This window comes from Crocodylus siamensis, chromosome 7 (genome assembly GCF_052110815.1).
Source record: "Crocodylus siamensis isolate JL-2025a chromosome 7, ASM5211081v1, whole genome shotgun sequence".
Taxonomy (NCBI): domain Eukaryota; kingdom Metazoa; phylum Chordata; order Crocodylia; family Crocodylidae; genus Crocodylus; species Crocodylus siamensis.
Genome location: NC_143401.1, coordinates 36,820,335 through 36,842,829, shown reverse-complemented (window position 1 = coordinate 36,842,829; position 22,495 = coordinate 36,820,335). Strand labels below are relative to the sequence as shown.

At 42.7% G+C, this 22,495-nt stretch overlaps 1 long non-coding RNA gene across 1 annotated transcript in view; it reads left to right on the top strand.

Moving 5' to 3' along the window:
- Nucleotides 1–462: 462 nt before the first annotated feature.
- The window catches only part of LOC149859689 (uncharacterized), a 40,159-nt gene continuing 18,126 nt past the window's right edge, over nt 463–22,495 (top strand). The window contains exon 1 of the long non-coding RNA XR_016443464.1: nt 463–635. This is a non-coding gene — a long non-coding RNA (uncharacterized LOC149859689). The remainder of the gene's footprint in view (nt 636–22,495) is intronic.

Here is a 22,495-nt window from a genome sequence, read left to right as displayed (position 1 = left end):
AACTTACTTCTTTGAACTTGTTCAAAAGAATACATTTGGTCTGAAGCAGCAGCCAAATACAAAGTGAAAAACACTACTCCTTAAGAACAACCTGGGATGTGAAACTGATTATAATCAAGTTTGCAGTTTATGCCTTTAATACTCTTGCATGCCTCAGATCTCCTAGCCAGTTTCCACAAGCATGCCAAGTTATTAACAGTGAGTAGAAACCTGGTTCTACTTCTAACTCAAGTATCAAACAAACCTGCCTACTCGGGCTAACCATCTGTAAGTCAGAAACCCAGTCTCTGTATCATTAAGCATTCTGATGCAATATTGAGCCTTCACAGAATGATCACAAGTGCTTATTGGCTTGGCCTCCCCATTTTCATAAGCCATATACAGCTATCCACATTATCCTTGGAGTTTGGTGGACAATAAGACTGTGTGAAGCTTCAGGTGCTGATTTGATTTAGAGGAGATTCAGCCCGATTCATTGGCCAAACCTCTAAATCTGAATTGAATCAGGACACCAGTTAAACAGTCTTAATTGATTTGAAGCTCTCTGAAACAATTCAGAAACGATTCAAAGAACTTTGGAGATTTGGGCAGTCCCGGCTCACTCCTGCAGGGACCTGGATCTGAACTCCGTGCTGGTAAGTAGGGGGTGGGGCCGGGGGGGAAACCATGGAGGGACCCCCACCCATCCCCATATCCTGCCTGCTCTCCCAGACCCCCTGAGTGCCTCCTGACCCCCCGACTGCTGTCCCTTCCCTCACCCCCATGCCTGCCCCATCCAGCCCCAGCTCCTGGCTTTTTAAAAACAAAAAAAAGCTCCCACCCACTAGCTGTTGCCAGGTAGGAGGGAAATCCCCACTCCCCACACTGCAAAGGGGGCTCTTCCATAAGACTTCTGACCCCTACCTGCTCTCCCAGCTCCACCCCCCATGGCTGCCCCACCTGCCCCAGCTCCTTGGTCTTAAATAAACAAAACCAAACCCTGCACTCACCAGATGCTGCAGTGGTCTTGGGGTTTCTGGGGGCTTGTGGCAGCACAGGGCAGTGTGGGGGCAGAGGGAAGCACCACCCCACCTGGTAGGAAGCAGTGAGTGCAAGGCTTTTTTTGTTTTTAAAGAGCCTGGGAGCTGAGGCTGGGGCTAGAAGAGTGGGTGGGGGATGGGAGCTTATGGTAGAATACCCCATGCAGTGTGGGACAGTGGGGGAAGCAGGGATTTCCCCCCCCACACACAGCAGCAGCCAGTAACTGGGGGCTTCCCCCACCCCCCATAAAGCCGGGAGATGTGGCCAGGCAGAGCAGCCATTGATGGGGCTGGGAGAGCAGGCAGGGGATGAGGCCAATTCAAAGATTTGGATGATTCAGTGGAATTGTTTTGGGACAGTGATTTGAATCACCAAATTGAATCAATGCTCTTCAAATCAACTGAATGTGAATTGAAAGTGAATATTAGCCACTTCACAGAGGACTAGTGGACAATATTCCCATCTTACAGTGGTCAGTACAGGCTTGATGATAGATATTCATGTCAGGAGTGGAAGAGATTCCTCTCTTTGGAAATCTATCTCATTTCCTAGGCTGTGTGCATGCATGTGTTCCAAAGAGATAAGATGATTCCATCAATCCAATATTCTTTCCCCAGGACTAGATTTCTGCCTCTGCCCCACAACTGTCTGGGCTATATATCCACAGAGTAGGCTTTTCCTACTTTTACTTAAAATTCTGTTTTTCTTCCAGCATTCTTGCCAGTACCTTTTACTGGAAATTTGATGGAATATATAGAATTACATATAATTAAACAAAAGTTCTTAAGAATTCAAATGAGGAGATATGAAAACTTTTAACGTTTAATTCAGGTTATTTATTTGCTTAGGTTTAGTTTAGTACATATAACTTCCTGACTCTCTGGGTATCATTTTCTAATATCTGTTGAGGAATATTTTGTATATGACCCTTTAACAATATTCCTTTTCTTTTCCCCATGAAAAAGTTTATTTATACCTGTTTGTTTGAGGAACCTAGGTTTTGGGATCACTTGTATTCAGATACCTGTCATTTGCCAGCAGAGAACCAAACTGTGACCTCCATTATAACTACTTAATTGAGGGCATATTTTGGTCAGGAAGGTTTCTTTTTTGGGGCTGCATGGAAGAAACTTGCAATAAGATAATATTTGGTGTCTTTCTTGATGAGTTCAATGGGGAAAACCCTGCAAAAGATATGTGCAGAAATTGGTTTTATTTGTAGCAAGAAGAGCCTGTGGGTAATATGTTTTTGATAACTTCACTATTATTGGCCCTGTGGAAAGGAGATTAAGCTTTACCATTGACCTTTAAATGTTTCCTTCACTGTAGACCATTTATAAAAACACTGTTTATTTTTTAAGATGAGCTTAATTGGTTGTTGCAAGTCAGGAGTTTACACTGGTCCTTTTTATGCAATTACACTGACCATACTCAAAGCTGAAGTGACTCAGCAGAATAAATAATGGAGAAAAAATATATCCAAATGATTATAAGCAGTGCCAGTTTAATGCTACTGCATCTTTTTTAATTTGGATGCTCTCACTTTCTTTTATTTTTAGTTTTCCTTTGAGGATCAATATTAATGTTTGAGAATAGGAAGAGACATGTCTGTATTATTTGCAGTTTCTTTTATAGGGGAAGGGAGCTTAAGAATGGAAATGGATTTTTTTTTTTAAATCACCAATAAAAAATATTTTATATTTATTCTTTTACCATTTCTCCATTCCTCCCCGCAAAAAAGATTTTAACTGCTCTGTTGTTATCACAGCTTTTATGTACATATCATTTAGAGAACAGCGTGTTATGTATTAGGGTTAGTTACTTGTTTTATTGAATAAGTTACTATAATGCTGACTATAAATAATTCTGACTATATGACCTTCATTTTCTCTTAAGTACAAGAAGCTTCAAGAATATTTCCTCTTTAAAACAGAATCTATATCTTAAATTTCAAAGTTAAAGATTCAAATTCTTTTTTAAGCTCTATTTTGTCTTAAAATATTGATATAATACTTCTAATGATGTGTAAGAGTTGATGCTAAAGAGTAATTTACATGTAATATTTTAGAGTTTTTATTATGCATTGTTTTAAGAAACTTTTTATTGTGGCTTTTTTTAAATCCTGAGAGCTGTTTATAGTTAGAAAACTAAACAGTCGTCTTCTCAAAAACCTCAGACCTCTTCCCCACTTAGAAATATAATCATATTCTTTTTAAGACCTCACAGTTTAACAGTTAACATTGGCAAAACCACAAAAACTGTATGGCATCTTTGAGGGTCTATCAACCCAGTACATGGTCCTCTGCTGTGGTCTGACACACCTGATGGCTCTTTTCTGGCCCCACCTAATTTTCAGGTTCTTGCCTTCCACAACGCTGATGTTATCTTGGTTTGTTGTGGGGGGATGTGGTCCCTGGGCCTGGGAATAGCCAGTCTTAGCCCCTCTGGCTTGGGGGTAGTTTCTTGTGCTTATAGTGGAGAGCACCACCCAGGCACGCTTACTCATGACCTCCTCCACTCATGAGCCAGAACCTAGTCCTCCAGTTTCAAGTTGGAAAAAGAACATAAATGAAAGCAAGTTGCTTAAAAACAAAGACAAAAACCCTCCTGCCCTCAGGGTTAATGTTTTCCACAAGCCATACCTCCCTTGGAGACATCTCATCCCAGCTCCCCTGGGCTGGTGGTTGGCCAGCCTACCTGCTTGTAGCAGCCCTTGCTTCCTGGGAGCTCTACATTCTATCACTTGCAGGGACAGATTCCCCCTTGCATGATCAGAGACAGGGCATATATGCCCAAGACCAGCATTCCAGCTAGGGACAATGTGCAGGTCATTGCTTCATTAGCCACCTGGCCTTTTTCATCCTTGGCTCAGTATACCTGCACAGCTATTCCTTGCTGCCCTTCCTAGCCCTGGGTTTCCTACCATCCCCCATCTTCTTAGTAACAAGGGTAGGAACTCCCTCTTATAAAGTGCAAGTTTATAGTAAGAGAGAACAGCATTCAAAAATGGTTTACTACTCCATGCAATCTATCTCCTTGACAAACCCCTATTTAAAAAGTTCTTCTGGTATTAATTAACCCACCAGCATTCTGAAAGTCAACAGCTTTACTATTTCCAGTTCAGAGGTTGGGTACATGGAGCAATGTAGTGTGTTTGAGGACACTGCTACTTGGCATGGTAAATTAGGTATGGACATGCTCTTTTAGGGAAACGTACATAACTGAGAACGTTTTTGAAGTTAATGAAATCATAATAGTAGCAGTCTTTAAATCCATCTAAACCCTAAAATATGTCTTCTGCCTTCAGTGAAACTATCAAAGGAGACAAGGATAAACTTTTTTGAATTAAGGAAGTGATACACTTCTCATTTCTCACCTTTAGTGGCACTACCGCCATCACAATTTTTACTTATCTCACAACTTTCCAACAAGTAAACACTAGCAAAAATAATAGCAAGCCATCATACATCTTTAAGAAAATCAAGCTTGTAGTACAGCATTTGTTTGTAAAAATAGTGACATCACCAGGACCTTACCATTAAGGAGGATACCAAAGTTTCTACGTAAAAATGAGATTTTAACCCTTCCTCTAATGCTTTTTAAAAGATAATTGAAATTCTGTTGTAATTTAAGCTTCTCCTATCAAATACTGGAATGGTTAGCTGCAAATTCCTGGAGAAGGGACATGGATTAAAAGTTTTTAAACCAAGAAATTAGGGACTTAATTTGTATATAAAATTCTTAATGTGCATCATTAATTTGCCTATATCGATAGCTTCTTGAATGTCTTCCTTAAAGGATTTAAGTCCTTTTTAAAGTGCCTATACTTTATTGTTGCTGCTGTTTATAATTCTAATTTAAGAATGCCCTAGTTAATCAAGACGCACCTATAATTATATTAAAAATTATTTCTAATGTTTTCTATGATTTGCTGAAATAGGAGAAACTGCTTTACATTAGAATTTGTTAAAAAGGAGTAATTTAAATGCAGTAAATATTATTTATTGGTTGTGGTCTGTTTTTATATTGTTTCTTCTTATTTCCCCTGTTTCTTTAAAAATGAAATAAACAAAGGTGATAAATGGAATTACTTTTGCCTTACCTTCCTTATGGAGTTCCCTACACTATGGAAAAGCAAGCCTGTTGACTAGTGGAGTGGTCACCCCATGAAAATTATTAAGATTACACATTTTTGATATTTTTTGTTGTTAAATTTACTTGCATTCAATGGTTTGGGAAAACAATCTTCTCCCCCCACCCTGCCCCCAAGGTTGAAGTCTGTCCCTACATGGGCTCAGTATTTTAGCATATAGACTCTGCACTTGTTGCCCTGTGCGGTCAGGCCAGCTCTCAGGATCTCAATATTATGCTGTTAGACAGAAGGCCATGGTGTACAATTGCATGTGCACACAGTCAAAAGCAATTAGGTGCGCATACACCCTCTAGGTGCATGTTCCCCCACCAGGCATCCACACACACACTACCAATTCAGGCACACACACATCCAAAATTACTAGGCTAGGCAAATGCACACCTATCACCAATTCAAGCACCTACACACTCTATACAGACCAAAAGAAATTAGACCAGAATCAATTATCAATACCTGCACACCCAGCACACATACACAGAGCACTAATTCATACATCACACACATAGTGACATACATGTATATCAGTACACATACATACCACTCACCTACACATACACACAGGTGAGCTCCTAACTTGGGTGTTCTGGTGTGTAGGTATATGCTTGGGATACCTGGGGGAAGGTTAAGGTAAGAGAGAGAGTGAAAGTATAGGGAGTGAAAGTTGCTAGGACTGGGATTAGAACCAGCAGACTAGAGAGAGCTGGGCTGAGTAGCTGAGGCTTGGGGCTACTTTAGATTACTGCTGGTGGAAACTGAGATGGAAGTTGCCAGTGCTAGGATTAGAACTAGCAGAGTAGAGGGTAGTTGGGGTAATTTAAGGTTAATTGGTGTTAATGGAAAGCAGAAAGCCAGCAGAGCAAAGGAGCAATGCCAGGGAGAAGCCTGGAGGCAGAAGCCAGAGCAAGGAGGCTACAGGGGAGCTGAGAGGTACATAAGGAGAGGAAAACTGGAAGTGGGGCTGTGGGGGACAGCTGGAGAACAGAGAGAGAGAGAGAGATAGGGATTGGAGAGAGGTGGCAGGAGGCAAAACGTGGCAGGGGTGGGGCTGAGAACCTACAGAAAGCAATAGGGCTGAGAGCCTCCTGAGGAGGGTCAGAAAAGAGGCAAAAAGCAGTGAGAGAGGGGATAAGACCCTGCAGAAAGCAATAGGGCTGAGAGCCTGGAGAAGGGGAACAGAGAAAGGGCTGAGAGGTGGCAGGAAAGGAGAGAGAGAATTGAGAGATCAGGAAAATGAGGGGGCTGAGAGAGAGACAGAGACTGAAATTTTAGATAGGGAAGGGACCATGGCTCAGTAAAACATAACCCGACTCAGGGTTACAAATGATAGTTGTTTTATTGAACAGGGGAGATGGTGATACGATATTTTATTGGTTCCTTTCCACACGCACAAACACAGACACACACACAGACAATGGCAGCAGGGGTTAAAGAGGCTTGGTGCAGGGGCTGAATTCTGGGAGGAGAGAGGTAGAGTCCACATTGGAGGAGGAAATATGCAGGTGATATCTAGCTATCCCAGGCTGAAAGTGGGACCTTGATGGTCAGTCGGGGTCTCTCCTTCAGCTCAGTGTTGTTCAGTGGGGCTTCTGGAGTGGATGGGTGGTACGACATGAAGCTGGTCTGGTCCAGATAGAAATGGCATTCCCAAGGAGTCAGTCTTCACTACCCCTTTTTATGGAGTAGTCTACCTATGAATTCCTATGGGAAGGCCTGTCCAGGCAAGGTCAGTCCTGTTCCAAAGGGTTCCAGATGTTTTTACTGAACATGTGCAGCTTTGGAACAATGGTGGGTTGCGTCATCTTTTGTATCTTGAATGCTGAGAGTGGTTCCAAGGGCTGGGTAGTTGGTCCGTGTATTGGTATTGACGGTTCAGTCATTCATAGGCAGCTATTTTTAGACCTACTGCCCTTGTCTCTCAAGTACCCACATTCATCCCCATTCATTCAGGAACCAAGTTACATAGGAGGGGTAGGTGTGAGTCATAAGTTACACAACAGGAGAGACAAGATGGAGGCTTGACATTACAAGATGGAAACTTGACGTGACTTATGCTAACTTACATATATAGGCCTAAAACAGTAATCACACAATATAAAAGCAGTACAAACATAATAATTATCACTTATAAAACAGTGGATATCTATATCAAAATAGCAGGGCACTAATTTGCAAAGAGTGTAGGAAGAAATAAAACTTACTACCTAAAATAAGATGTTAAAGCTTATTCTACATCTTAGCTTACTTATAATTATCTATAGGGAACAGAGAAGGAGACGAAAAGTTTGAAATAGTTGGAGAAGGGAAGGGAATGCATATCTATCTATCTATCTATCTAAAGAAGAAGAGAGGAAAAAACAAAAAAACTTGAAGTTAAGTTACACACTCTGGTCCTCTCCCATCAGAGATTTTTGGAGGGTGGAGAAAGGGGAAATATGGTACCAGGTTTAAGAAGAAAGCATCTCATTAAATAATTTGGGTACTGAATATGAAAAAAAGACATCAAAACTAATGGCGAAAAACAATATAGGAATATTTTTGCCTATCAGGTGTTATGTAAAACACAGTTGCTAAAAAAATGGTCTTCAATTCATTAAAAGCGTATCAGCCATTTCTATGACTGTAGTATTCTCATCCTAGAGCCAAACACAAACCTTGAATCTTTCCTAGGAAGAAAAAGAGAATGCCAAGTATCACATCTTACTTCACAGGATTTCTCTGTAAAAAAATGCCATCTCGGGCTATAGTAACTATTATTCAGAGTTTGTGTTACACAGAGAAACCAAAGTAACTATCTTTAAGTTTCATTCTATTGGTTCTTCTAAATCTAGGTCTGAGTGATAACACTGGACTCTCCTGAGTAGGATCTGAGTCCCAATAAATAGACAATTGTGGAATAACACAATGTGGTGGCTAGGGCTTCTCTCAGGGGTCAGAGGTGCCAGGAACAAATCTTGAGACTTCCAGAAGAAGGCCCAGGGATCCTGACACCACAGGAAACTTACCCAGGAGGGATAGCGAGACAGGGATGAGCTATGAGAGCCAGTGCTGTGCTGGCTTTTCAAATGACTGTTAATCAGACTGGGCAGTGGCCGGCTGATGACATCAGCTGCCACCATAGGAGATTTAAAACCCCCGGCAGAAGCCAGGTGTGTGTGTGGGGAGGAAGGTAGGAGGTGAGATGCATGTCTCGCCAGACCACAACCACACAGAGCATGTCCCCACTACAATGCTGCCTCACCTCGGGTGAGTGGGTGAAGTATAGAGGAGCCAGATGGAACTCCCTGAGAAGGGGATTAGGGTCAGTCACTGCCCCTAGGGCCCAGGTTGAGCATAGCCATCCCTGAGCCTGTGCTGGATACCACAGATACAGGCCCAGTACAGGGATGGAGGAGGGCCAAAGATTAAGGGGCAAGGGCCAGGCTGCAACTATAAGCCTGCAATTCATACTGAGGCCAATGAGGCTAAGACTATATGGGAAGTCTGTAGGGGGGGTTGTTAGGAAAGCTAAGGCAGATGCAGAAATAGGGCTTGCATCAAGGACAACAAAAAGTCCTTTTTTAAATACATAGGGAGTATGAAGAAGGCACCAAGTAACATGGGGTCCCTGCAGGATATGCTTTGCAATCTGGTGGTTGCACCAGAGGAAAAGGCAGACCTTTTAAAAAAATTCTTTGCCTCCATTTTTTTGTGCAGGGACTGGGACTCCCGTACCAGGATTCAGGATGGACTCAGGAGAGTCTCCGCCAGGCATACAGTCAGGGAGGACTGAATTAGGGAACTTTTGGAGGGGCTGGATGTGTTCAAATCAGCAAATCCAGATGCTCTCCACTCCAGGTTATAAGGGAATTGGCAGGGGTTATCACGGGGTCCCTTGCATGGCTTTACGAGCACTCGTGGTGATCTGGCCGGGTGCCAAAAGACTGGAAGAAGGCCAATGTGGTCCCCATTTCCAAAAAAAGGGAGGAGAGAGGATGTAGTCTTTCTGGACTTCAGGAAGGCCTTTGACACTGTCTCCCACCCCATTCTCATTAAAAAGCTAGGCACCTCTGGCATTCATGCCTACAGAGTCAGATGGATCACAAATTGGCTGAGGGGCCACACCCAGAGAGTGGTGGTGGTTGGCTCATATTTGACCTGGGGGGGTGTGGGCAGGGGAGTCCCCCAGGGCAGGGGAGTCTTCCTCAGACCCGTACTGTTCAATTTCTTTATTAGCTATTTGGATAAGGGGGTGAAAAACACCCTGTTCAAGTTCACTGACAGCACCAAGATTTGGGGCAAGGTGGGAACGCTAGAAGGGAGGGAAAGCATACAACTGGACCTGGACAGGTTACAGGGGTGGGCAAATAATAATAGGATGGGATTCAATACTTACAAGTACAGGGTACTGCACTTGGGCAGTAAGGACGAGCAGCTTATCTATAGGCTGGGGAACACGCTTCTCATAAGCACACTGACAAAAAGGGATCTTGGCGTCATTATCAATTCCAAAATGAACATGAGCCACCAATGTGAGGACATGGTCAGTAAGACTAACTGTACCTCATCATGCATCCACAGATGCACCACAAGCAGGGCCAAGGAAGTGATCATCCCCCTCTATTCAGTGCTGATCAGGCCACAGTTGGAGTACTGGCTCCAGTTCTGGGTGCTGTGCTTTAGGAGGGATGTGGCCAGCATCAAAAGGGTCCAGATGAGGGCCATGCACATGATCTGGGGAAAGCAGGGCAGACCTTATGAGGAGAGGCTACAGGACCTGAACCTGTTCAGCCTTCACAAGAGAAGGCTGAGAGGGGATCTAGTGGCCATCTATAAACTTACCAGGGTGGACCAGCAAGGAATGGGAGAGACTGTGTTCCCCCGAGCACCTCCCGAAGTAACAAGGAATAAGAGCCGTAAGTTGCTTGAGAGTAGGTTCAGGCTGGACATTAGAAGGCAGTACTTCACAAGCAGGGCATCTAGGATCTGGAATCAACTTCCAAGGGAAATGGTGCTGGCTCCTACCTTAGGGTCTTTAAGAAGAGGCTTGATAATTACCTACCTGGCATTATATGAGCCCAGTATTCTCTCCTGTCCAGGGCAGCGGGCCGGACTTGATGATCTACTTAGGTCCCTTCCAACCCTACATCTATGAGTCTGTGAGACTATAAGAGGCCGGAGCCAGGAGTTGGAGTGGTGACACAACAGCTCTCATGATTGGCGTGTGGATGGGGTGTAGGGGAAGTGGAGCCCCAGGATCAGCCACAATAATCCAGTGAGTATTACCGTCTCCAGGGCAGGGCAGGAATACCTTTCAATTATGCTTCCATCTAGTCATAGCAGGAAATATGGGGGCCTGGCCTAGGGAGTGTGGAGATGCTCACAACACCAACTGAGGGCGTCACACAGGACAATAGGAAAAATATAATTTTAATAGTAGGGAGTTGGTGTTCATTCATCTATGTCCTGAAACACTGAGTTTGCATGTATAGCTTGGGATGTTTTGTTTCTTTAGATTTAGTTGCCCTCTTAGTGACAGACACAATTCACAAAGAATCTATGTAAAATACAGTCTTATTAAGAACAAACTTAGTTCTCCATGTGTTTTGTATATTTTTAACTAATTTGTAAGAATCATAGAATCATAGAAAAATAGGGTTGGAAAGAAACTTGGGAGGCAATTTAGCACCCCGTCCACCCGTCCACCTGTCCCCCCCCCCCCCCCCCGCTCAAAGCAGGACTATCCCCACTAGATCATTCCCAGCCTTTACTGAGCCAGACCTTAAAAACCTCCAAGGACGGAGATACTACCACCTGTCTAGGTTACCTGTTCCAATGCTTCATTACCCTCCTTGTGAAGTACATTGTTCTAATATCCATTCTACATTTCCCTTGCTGCAACTTGAGACCATTGTTCCTTGTTCTCTCATCTGCCACCACTGAGAATAGTCTAGCTCTGTCCTATTTGCAATCTCTCTTCAGGCAGTTAAAGGCTGCTATCAAATCCCCCCTCAGTCTTCTGTTTTGCAAACTAAATAAGCCCAGTTTCCTCAGCCTCTCCTCAGAAGTCATGTGCCTTAGCTCCCTAACCATTTGCATTGCCCTCTGCTGGACTCTCTCCAATTTGTCCATATCCTTTCTGTATTGAGGGCCCCACAGCTGGACACAGTAATCCATATGAGGCCTAATCACTGCCAAATAGAGAAGAATAACTTCCCTTGATCTGCTGGCAGCGCTTCTACTAATGCCACCCAGTATGCTGCTAGCCATCTTGGCAATAAGGGCATACCACTTACTCATATCTATTTTATTGTCCACTATAACCCCCAGGACATTTTCTACAGAGCTACTTTTTAGCCAGTAAGCTCCTGGGCTGTAGCAGTGCATTGAATTTTTCCATCCTAAGTACAAGACTTTACACTTGTCCTTGTTGAATTTCATGAGATTGCTTTTGGCCCAATCATGAAATTTATCTAGGTTACTCTGAATCTGAGCCCTACCCTCCAGCATATCTACTACCCACTACCCCCCAGCTTGGTTGGTGACATCTGCAAACTTGCTGAGGCTGCAATTCATCCCATCTTCCAGATCATTAATGAAGAATTTGAATAAAGCTGGCCCCAGGACTGAGCCCTGGGGTACTCTGCTTGACACTGGCTGCCAACTAGAGCAATTGGTCACTCTTCTTTGAACCTGATGATCCAGCCAGCTTTCCACCCAACTTACAGTCCATTCATCCAACCTGGATTTCCTTAGCTTGTTTACAAAAATGCTGTGAGACCGTATGGAAGGTCTTGCTAAAATCATGTCCACTGCTGTCCCCACTGCCTCAGAGACAGTCTTTTCATCCTAAAAGGCAAATAGGTTGGTCAGGCATGGCTTGTCCTTGGTGAATCTATGCTGACTGTTCCTTATCAGTTTCTTCTCCTCCTCCAAGTGCTTAGAAGTGGATTCCTTGAAGATCTGCTCCATGATTTTTCCAGGGACTGAGTTGAGGCTAACTGGTCTGTAGTTCTCTGGATCCTCCCTCTTCCATTCTAAAGATGGACACTATTATTTGCCCTTTTCCAATCATCCGGGACCTCCCCCAAGGCTCTGCAATCATATCAGCAAGCTCCCTCAGCACCCACTGATTGCATCCAGCTCCATGGACTTGTACATGTCTAGCTTTTCTAAATTTAGGGACAATAGTCCCTAAATGTTCTGTCCTCACTAAGGGCCGATCACCTTCTCTCAAAACTGTGCTGCCTGGTGTAATAATCCGGGAGCTAACCTTGTCTGTGAAGACTGACGTAAAAAAGCCATTGAATATTTCAGACTTTTCCCCTGCTAAGGTAGGTTCTATGAGGACTAGGCTTGTTCAGTTTGAGTAAGAGGAGTCTGATAGGTGACTTCTTAGCAACTTACAGATATGTCAAGTGGGAGCACCAAGATCTGGGGAGCAACTCTTCAGGAAGGCACCCCTGAGGAGAATGAGGACCAATGATAACAAACTGAGGGAAGATTTAGACTCGACATAAGGAGGGACTTCTTTTCCATAAGAGTAACTAGAACCTGGGACACACTCCCAGCAGCAGTGATCAGTCGCCGTCCTTGGAGGTGTTTAAGAGGAGGCTAGATAAGCATCTTGTTGAGCTAGTTTGAGCTCGTTAACATCCTGCCTATGGCAGGGTACCGTACTTGATGATCTTCCAGGTCCCTTCTGGTCCATTGATTCTGTGATTCTATGATTATCTGTCAGGAGGTTGCCTCCCCAGTTCAGAATGGGAGCCATACTTTCCCTGAAGTATCTTTTGTTGCTAATGTACAGCATAACTAAACATGTATTATGCTTCATTTTGCCAAGATGTCTGAAAATAAATGATATATGATGATGGACAGTGGAACTTGATGTAACTCCACTAAGTTACATTTTATTGATGATGATTGAAAACCTGCCCTTTGATTTACAATTTCTGAACAAGTACCTTTCTGTCAAGACTCTGTTCCTTGTGATAATTCAAATATTTTCTTTGCACTGCTTGCCCTCTCTAAGAATTCTTGTGTTGCATTTTGAGAACTGAAGATATAGACCTAAATTCTTCAATGGTATAAATCAGCACTGGTTCTTTCAGCTCAGTAGAAATATGCCGATTTATACCAGCATAGAATCTGGATGGTACCTTTTTTGCTATGCACATTTACACAAAGTGTTGATTTCTCAAAACTTGAAAGGAACTACTGGCTTTCCCACCAATTACACTTTGTTGAGGAAATTGCTTGAAAATTCTCATGTATTGTATAACTCTTGTTACAAAATAAAGCTTTTGGAGTTTTTATGTACTCGTGTAATGTACAACAATTTTCTTTGTAACTCCCATTTACAAAAGGGAACAAGGATAACATTTACTTCTGGGTAAATACTAAATTAAAAAAATCCTTTTGGGCCAATACTGGTAAGAAAAAAAATGTTAAAATGGAGGGAGAAAAAAATGATTAAAATGTAGGGAGGGTGGGGAGCCAGCTAAAGGTATAGAAATACACTAGCTTTCATCTGGGAAACTTCCCATAATGTACTAGTATCTCACAATTATAAGAAGTCTAAAATCACAAACAGGGGATGTGTCTTTTCTTTCAAGTATCTAAAACAGCAGAGCCACCATGAATGAATAAGTCCACTGTTGTTATCTATTGTACCTTATCATTTGGTGGAGAAGGCGTACATGGGAAAAATACACATTTGTTTTGCTACAAATCACTAAGTAGTTTCATAACAGGTCAACTTTTTTTGTTGTGCTCTCCTATTAGTTTCTGTACATGAAAAAAAGGATTGCTTCAGAACACACTCATTTGTCTTCCTAGTGACATTGGAAAAGGAAGCAATGTATATATCACACTTTTCTATGCCTTCCAAGATGATTTTGAAACCAAGAAATTACTTCACAAAGGACTTGAGCTTTTTTCTAAATAGCACAGAAAAAAATAGTGCAGGAAAACACTATGTAGACTGACCCTCAGCTGATATAAATCAGTATAGCTCCATTAGCTTGATTCTGAAAATATAATTCGCCATTTATACACCTGAAAAGGTTATCCAGAATTATAATAGCATACAATGCAAAAGTTGTCTACTATTTTGATGAAGTTGTTTATGTCTAAGTTGAAAGCAATCAGATACATACTTTGAAAGTCAGTAGATACTACGGAGACAGCAAAGACAGCAGAGATAATGTGCCCTGTGTAAAATCCAGGACAGTCCTACAGATAGAGTGATGCCTGGAAGGAGGCTTGGAATAAAACAAAGAGCTTGCCTCCTACTGTTGAATTCTTGGTTTTTTAATGGATACAGGACTACTTTTACATTTTTGTAAATGCACAAATTTGCATAAAATGAATTCCTAGCTGTATCATTAAAGTCTTTTCCTAACAACCCAAACAAAAATATTGACTAATAGTTTAGCCTAAAAACAGAAAGGTAACTATATTAAAAAATAAAAGTAAGAAATTTTTAGAAGGAATAGATTTTTAGAAGCAAGCATCAAAAATTTCAAAAGAAATACTAGCCCTTTTTCTTCAAAGTATTTGCTAACTTCTAATTAGTGGGCGGTCAGGAAGAAGATCTCACTAAGGCTAAATAATCCCATAATTGCCTATTGAAGGGTTGCTTTTCTTCTGCTGGGTTCTTGATCCTGGTGGTGACAAGGATAAAGGAGCAGATGGAATGCATGCCTGATTTAGCAGAGTAATTCCTGGGTTCACTGAAGTCAATGAAGCTATTCCAATTTAAACTAGCTAAAGATACGACCTAACATATTCATTTTTCTCAAAAAATCAAGTTATGTTGCTCCATTTTTTATTTCGTTTCCCCAAATTCTATTGCCTAACACTTTTTTATTGTTCTTTTCTGGTGAACAATCACAGGGACAGCACCTGTTAACAACCTATAGTTTTTAAGGAGTTTTCTAATTACAAAAACATGGCTTCAATTCAATAAATTATTTGTATGTCCATATGTAAAGTAGTAACCTGGATTTGTTCCTATGTTGTATGAGTAAATTAATTCAGAAGAAGCCTAATTTATACTATCTAGCTATCTATAAATAGATAGCTAGATATATATAGAACTATCTATAGGGTCCAGAGGGGGTTTGGGGAGATTGCAGGGTGGGGAAGGGGAGCGTCAGAAAGCTTCTCTGATCCTGCCACCCTCACTCCCCTCAATTTTTCCCAACCTCTCATCCCTCTGATTCCACAAACCACTATTGGTTTTACCAGTGCTGAGAACCTGATCAAAATACATGGATGTGGAGGGAAAGATCTGTGGGGCTGTTGGGTGGGTGTGTGCGTGCATGCGCGTGTGTGTGTGCATGCTTGGGTTTGAGGAGGCAGTTGGTTTGATCAAGATGGCTAGCACCTTCATGGGAAGGGGGGTTGCTGGGATCTGGAGGGACTTGGTGGAATATGGGAAATTATTTTCCTCCTTAGCCAGGGTCTATTTTAGCCCCAAAGCCCCACCAGTTTAAGAACCTCCCCAGCAGAAAAGCTGAACACTGAACCCACCCTTCCCTGACCCTGACTTGTTTCAATCAGGCTCCTAGCAGTGGTGAATACTAGTAAAACCATCACTGGGTGGAGTTTCCACACTCAGTGGATGTCTGGTGGGACTGGGGGGGTAGTTGGTTCATGGTGGGGAGTTGTCCATCTGCAGATGGAAGGAGGGGACAAGAAAAGGCTAAAAATAGCTCGGTAGCAGGAACAGGAGGTTGGAAAAGCATAGCAACAGGGCTGGTATACAGCTGGGCTTTCCCAGCTCTGGGGCTGCTTTCTGAATGTGAACAGCTGTTTGGTTCGATCGGCCTAACCATGCTCAGTGTAAGTTAGTGCACCCCTGACATGAACTGAAGTAAGAACAGGGTAGCCCTTTTTTAAGTGATCTGACCTTTGGGAAATGTCCGTACAGTTCAGCACTTAGATTGACCTAAGTAAGGATCTAAGTGTAAGGTCTACATGTGGATGAATTAAGTTAGATCAGACAGCCATTTTTCTATACACTCTGAGACTGCTCTGTCTTGTTCTGAAACAAAAGAGACATAGTACTTGCTGACTGTCTACTGGCAGCCTGAAATTAATTAATTCAGTGTTAAATCCTTAATTTACTAATGTCAGTTTTACATTTAGGAACTTTTGGCCTGAGAAGCTTCCAATTCCATAAATATTGGTACCCATTGTGAAGAGTGTAGGTACTTTTGTTGTGATCACTATATTTCAGCTGTTTATTTTTAATTTGTAGAATGTCAAAAATAGAGTAATCTTTATTCATGTGCTTATGGTGGTGTTTAGTGCCATCACCATAATAAAGCTATTAATAAGCAGATCCTCGTTTTCCATGGGACAAAAGCAAAAATCTCCATTTAAAAACAAAAATCTGTATTTTTGTACCACCTACCAAAAGCATGGTAGCATCCCTCTGCAAGCAGCACCACTTCTGCTCTTGTTTATTTTTGTTTCAGTTTTTGCCTCTGGGCCAATCAGCAGCACTGGCCCACCCTCCACTCTTTCTCCTTGCTGCTGATTGGCCGAGAGGCAAAAACCATGGCAAAAAATAAAGTAGATCAGAGCACACCACTCAGTGCACATTCAGTGGGTCATGGAAAAATTCAGATTCCACAGTTTTCTATGACTAACAGAAAACTAGGATCCTTGTAATAAACAAACAGAGTAACAACTGCTCTTATAAACAAGGTCTGATGTGTCTTTAGTTTGTTTGTCAGACTTTAGGAGGAATATCATTTTGAAGATACATACCAAAGCATGAAATACTTAATTTAAATTTGGTTAATAAATCATCTGGCATTGAAGTAAAAATAACTTTAATTTCCTAATTTTGAATTTCCAACACCTAATTTTGTGCTGACACTGACTTCAGACATACCAGATAACTAATAAGCAAACAGGATTTTCTTTTTCCTTAACAGGAGTCTCCTACCATTGATTATTTCCATAGACTTTAGCAGAAATTAGCCATACTGTAGAGAAGTATTCCTTACTAGGATAGTTTGAGTAAAGGAAGGTTACCAGTTTCTGTGTTTCTCCCCCAGTCAGTGTGATAATGAAACAAAGAAGCATTTGACCTTTTAGAGTAAACATAATCATCACAAGAAAAGATCCCCTTTAGCTAGCAAATTATTTATAGCCCAAATATCATGTGCATTGAAACAGATCTTACAGAGAAGCTTTAAACTACCTAGCTATATAGGCCTTCTTGGAGAAGCCCAGAAGAGTTAAATCAATAAAGGCTCCTAAATATGGTGTGTGAAATTATATGGGAAGAGTGCTGCATCTGTATACCAGAAGCAGCTGCTGGAACTTAATTATGGAGGCCTGGCATCTGGCAAGTATTAGGACAGCTTAGAGTAGTAACAGTCTGTACCAGCCAGCTTAGCTGAGTACAGCCCAAGTTAACATAAATATGATAAACAAGTTAGATTAACATTACCTAATTGTAGAAAAAAAATGTTTGGTGCATATTTAGCATTCTGATTGGTTGGTAAACATGTAATTGGGGAATATGCCTATGCAATTAAATGCATTTAATTAACTAAAAATTAATATGTGAAGCAAGGATTAGACTAAAAAGATGTGAGAAGCAAAGTTTTTTAGGGTAACATATTTTATTAGACCAACTGCATAGCTGGGATAGAATTAGGCAATCTTTCAAATGCAAGACCTAATGAAGAATTTTTGTATTCAAAAGCTCAGCCTGTATCTGAGCTGTGCTGAATAGAATTTGAGTTCAAAAGAATGGCTGAGCTAGCCCACAAAGACCAAAAATATTCTATGTTCATGTCCTAACTTTATCCCAGCTTTGCAGTTGTTCTAATAAAAGATTTCACCCTAAGGAATCCTTGCTTCTTGCATGATTTCTGGATCATCATGGCTACAACATCACTACTGTAAAACATATGTGATTGTGGATGATTTTGGACATGTATACACTTGTACCTCTCTTCTTTGGCCAGCCCAATCACTGGGCCAACTGAGAATAATACTAATTTTCAGAGAATAAAGTCAATTCCTCACTACATCCATTTACTTGAACCACACTGTAGTTGGTAATGGCCTCTTTGGAGCAATAAGATATTCCTTCAGGCAAAAATTAAAATGTCAAAGGCTAACAGTGCCCATGGAACATGGGGCTGAATCCCAAATATGAACGTTCAAACAAAACAAGAAATGCACAGTTATAGAAATATATCATATTTGTTTTCAGTGATATAAATGTATCTCCATATTTTCCCTCAAAGAAGTCATGCTTTCATATTCATAAGACAACCAAATCATAAGCAGACAACATTGGGTACAAGCAATAATAGTGAAATACACCAACGTAGAGATCATCTTCATTAATGAAAAATGAATGGCCCTGGATAATGTCTAATAGTACCTTCTAAATTCCAAGCATGAAGATCTTATCCTCTGCTGCACACTTTCCTAAACTACCTCAGGTTTAAGTACACACTATAGACACAAGGCACATCTTCATAATAATGTGACATCCTAATAATATTTGATGTCACTTCCTATTCCAAAATCTATTAACCTTTAAGAAGACAACCGAGTGGTATTTTAGTAATCTTAGTTTAGAAATAGTAGAAAAAGAAGTATGCTTAGCGTCTTATGCTTACCTAAACACAAATAGGAACAAAATAGGCACAAATAGGAAGTCTGTTACTGTTGCTGGACTATTAAAAAAAAATACCAGCCAATGAGCCAGAAAACAGCAAGTGCCTCCCTAAACTATTTGAGAAATGTTAAATCTTATTCTGATCTCACATAGCAAGGGTCAGGAGTAAAAAAAAATGATTGATGAGTAACCCATGTCCAGTTCTCATCTGCCATATCTCTATGTAACACTAGCGACTTCAACAGATTTTCAGAAATTTAGATTAGCAGAGAATCTGGTTTCCTAGTATAGGGCTGTGAAAAGCAGGTAATATTTGATTTGACAGCCATGTCAAATATTAAATTAGGTCCTGCTTTGATTTGCTGTCTGCTTTGAGTCAAAGCAGGTCCACTTCGACTCGAGGTCAAAGCTCAGTCGAATATTCGAGCTGCTTCGACTTCCCATAGTCTATAAAGGGGAAGGTTGAAGCAGGCTATAACTTTGGAATTTCTTGTCTGATATTGATGAAACTTGCAGAAATGGTAGCTCCTGAGGAGCCCACAAAGCCTGTCAACTTTCAACAAGATAGGTCCAGGGGGTTCAGAGAAACAGTACCCCAAATTCTTGAGAGAAAACCTCCTGTGACTTCTGTGTGGAAAGCTACAGGGAGCTCAAAACTGCAGGCTTGCTAGCCCCTGATGAGCCCACAATGCCTGACAACTTCCACAGTGATAGGTGCAGGGGTTTGGGGAAAACTGGGGTTTGGGGAAACAGGGGTTTGGGGAAAACTTAGGCTGCTGACAGACAAAACTCGTGATACAGATGGAGTAAGAAGGATGGCATTTGTTCCATCTGCACCTGGCACTTGGGGAGCCCCAGGAGCAGGAGGTTCACCTTGAGGAACACCAGCTGCTCCACCAAACCAGGACCCAAGCAGGTGCAGTGGGGGGTCACAACATCTGCAGCCATGCTGAACACCCTTTCGCTTGGCACACTGGTCGGTGGACAGGACAGGTATTCCCAGGCAACTGTGGCCAGATCTGGCCAGATTGGGCTGCGGGTTGCCCAGTAGGACAAGGGTCTCAGTGGCCTCAAGGAAGGTCTTAAGGACCAGCAAGATCTGGGAGATGGCATCCCACTCAGCTTTGGTCAGGGGGCCACTGATCCCAATCTCCCCAAGAAAGGCCAGCTCATGGATGGCTTTCTGTTGCTTCACCTGCCTCGCAAGCATCAGGTATGTGGAGTCCCACCAAGTCTCCACATCCTGGATGATTCTGTGCTGTGGGACATACAGCTCTGCTTGTTTGTCCCACAGCATCTTGCCCCCCTTGATGCTCCTGTGGAAGTAGCCTGCCACCTTCCTGCAGCTGGAAATGAGCCTGCTGGTGTTGCTGGCACCATCACCGGCAGCCCTGTTCCGGTGTAAATTGTGTGCCACACAGCGAATGGCAGCAAAGTTGGCATCACGGACTGCCTTGACCATATTGGCCCCACTGTCAGTGACCATGAAGCTGCAGGTGAGCTCAACCTGCCCAACGCCCAGCCACCCCTGCACCATGTGGTTCCTGGCCCCTCCTTATCCATCACTTTGGCATGAAGAAGAGCCCACCGACTGCCTGATTGACCACACCAGTGCCCTGTGAAGGAGAGATATGTATGATCTCCACCTCAGCTGCTCCAGATGTCCGAGGTGAAGTGTACGTCACCTGAAGACCTGCCTTGGGCAGCTCCTCCCTCAAGTGCTCCCTTCATGCTTCATATAGGGAGGGGGCCACCATCCTGATATAGGTGGGGCATGTGGGCACCTGGTAGGATGGAGCCAGGAGTGCCAGGAGCCACCTGAACCCTGGCTGCTCAACAAAGGTGAAGGGCTGGCCATCCAGAGCAAGCATCTCCCCAATGGTCTGGGTAACTTTGCTCGCATTTGCAACTGATCCCTTTTGCCCCCAATGTTCCAGGTTGCCCTGCCTCTGCTGTGGGGGGATGAGGGCTGTGGAACAAGCGGGGGCCATTCCTGTGGCAAAGGGGTGATACCTGCGGAGATGATTCAGCATCCCTGAGGTGGTCATGCGCTTTGTGCATGCAGATAAATCATCTGCCAGCTCATAATGATCCCAAACCGGGCTAGTACTAGGCCTTTCCCTCTGGCATGTGGGTGCATCTGTGGATACTGCTGAACTCCCCCCCTCTTCAGCAGTCAGAGGCACAGCAAGAGAAAGAGCTGACTCAGCTGAGCTGCTTGCCTTCACCTGTATAGAGGCACCTTCTGAAGTGCCTTCTGGGAAAGACCTCATGGCTTGAAAGGAAAAAAACCTGAGGGGTATTGAATACAACCTCGACTGATTCCCCCTCCTTCCCCCTCATTCCTTTGCCAGGTCACTGAGATCCAGATCCGGTGCCAGCTCTTCTTCTGGTGCTGGAAGGCTCAGCATAGGCAGTGACACAGGGGTGGAGTGTGCTGCTGTGCTGGTTGCAGTTATAGTGGGAAAGGTTGTGGCTGCTGTGTCTGGACATGAGAGAGTCTCAGGCACAGGCAGTGGCTCTGGTGGCACTGCTGCTCCCCTCTTTACTGCTTGTAGCAGCCTCATCCTTTGTAGTGAGAGGAAAGAGGCTGCATCTGAGTTTGGTGGGGGGAGAAACTGCAGCTCTCTCACTTGCAACCCCCCTTGCTCTTCTTCCTGCAGGCTGGCCAGTGTGGCCACCTGCCTTTCCACCTGCTTCATAATGTGTTCCTTCATATGTAAACTGGAACCTCTAAGTGTGCTGTGTGCCACGGATTAGATTTCTGGATGTTATGCAAATGTGTTCTTGTGTATAGATAATATATTGAGAAGTGTCGGTGTGGTGGAATGAATGAATGACATGCATATATATATATATATATATAAACTAAATTCCTATATATAGAATAGATCCTAGGCTACTACTAACCCTATCCAATATAAGCGTAAACTAATATGAAAAGTAATTATAAAATAAAAGCACCACGTTCTCAGGAATCCCTGTTGGAAGCAGGGAATCTGTTGAAGATCAGGGCTTCCAGCCATCATGGTCTGATGCAAAGGTGCTGCAGAACACCAGCAGCTCAGAAACTGACCTCAAGGCAGAAAGCAGGGGAGCTGAAAAACTGCTGCCTTATATGCATTTTCTCTGGCCCTCCCCCAGAGCACTGGGATTGGAAGGGACCTCAGAGAATGCTGACAGGTCACTGGCCAGCCACACGTCAGTCATGAAAGCACTCCTTCCCCTTCTCCCCCTCCCTCCCCTTACTTTCCTTTTTTTTCCCCCCCACAGGGAATCCACTATAGGCAAGTGAGTTCTCTGCCATTCACAACAACACAGAAGGGCTAAAAAGCAAGGCACCTAGTGGCATCTTACAGGGGAGGATGTGTGAAGAAAAACGAGCAATAAATAAAATACTTACTGTTTATTCGACAGTTAAATATTCGACTCATGCTGTTAATATTCAACTTGCAGTATTCGATTCAACATCTATTCAACCAGCTGCTATTCAACTCAACTTTCACTTTTCAAGGTTCAATATATCGAATACTTGTCGAATCGAATATTATGTCGAAGATTTGCACAGCCCTATTTCCTAGTGTATAACTGATGTCAAAAAAAAATTAGAATTTAAAATTTCACATGCATAAATTCCTGTAACGTTATCAGGAACCTGCAACACATTCACTTTATATTTTAAT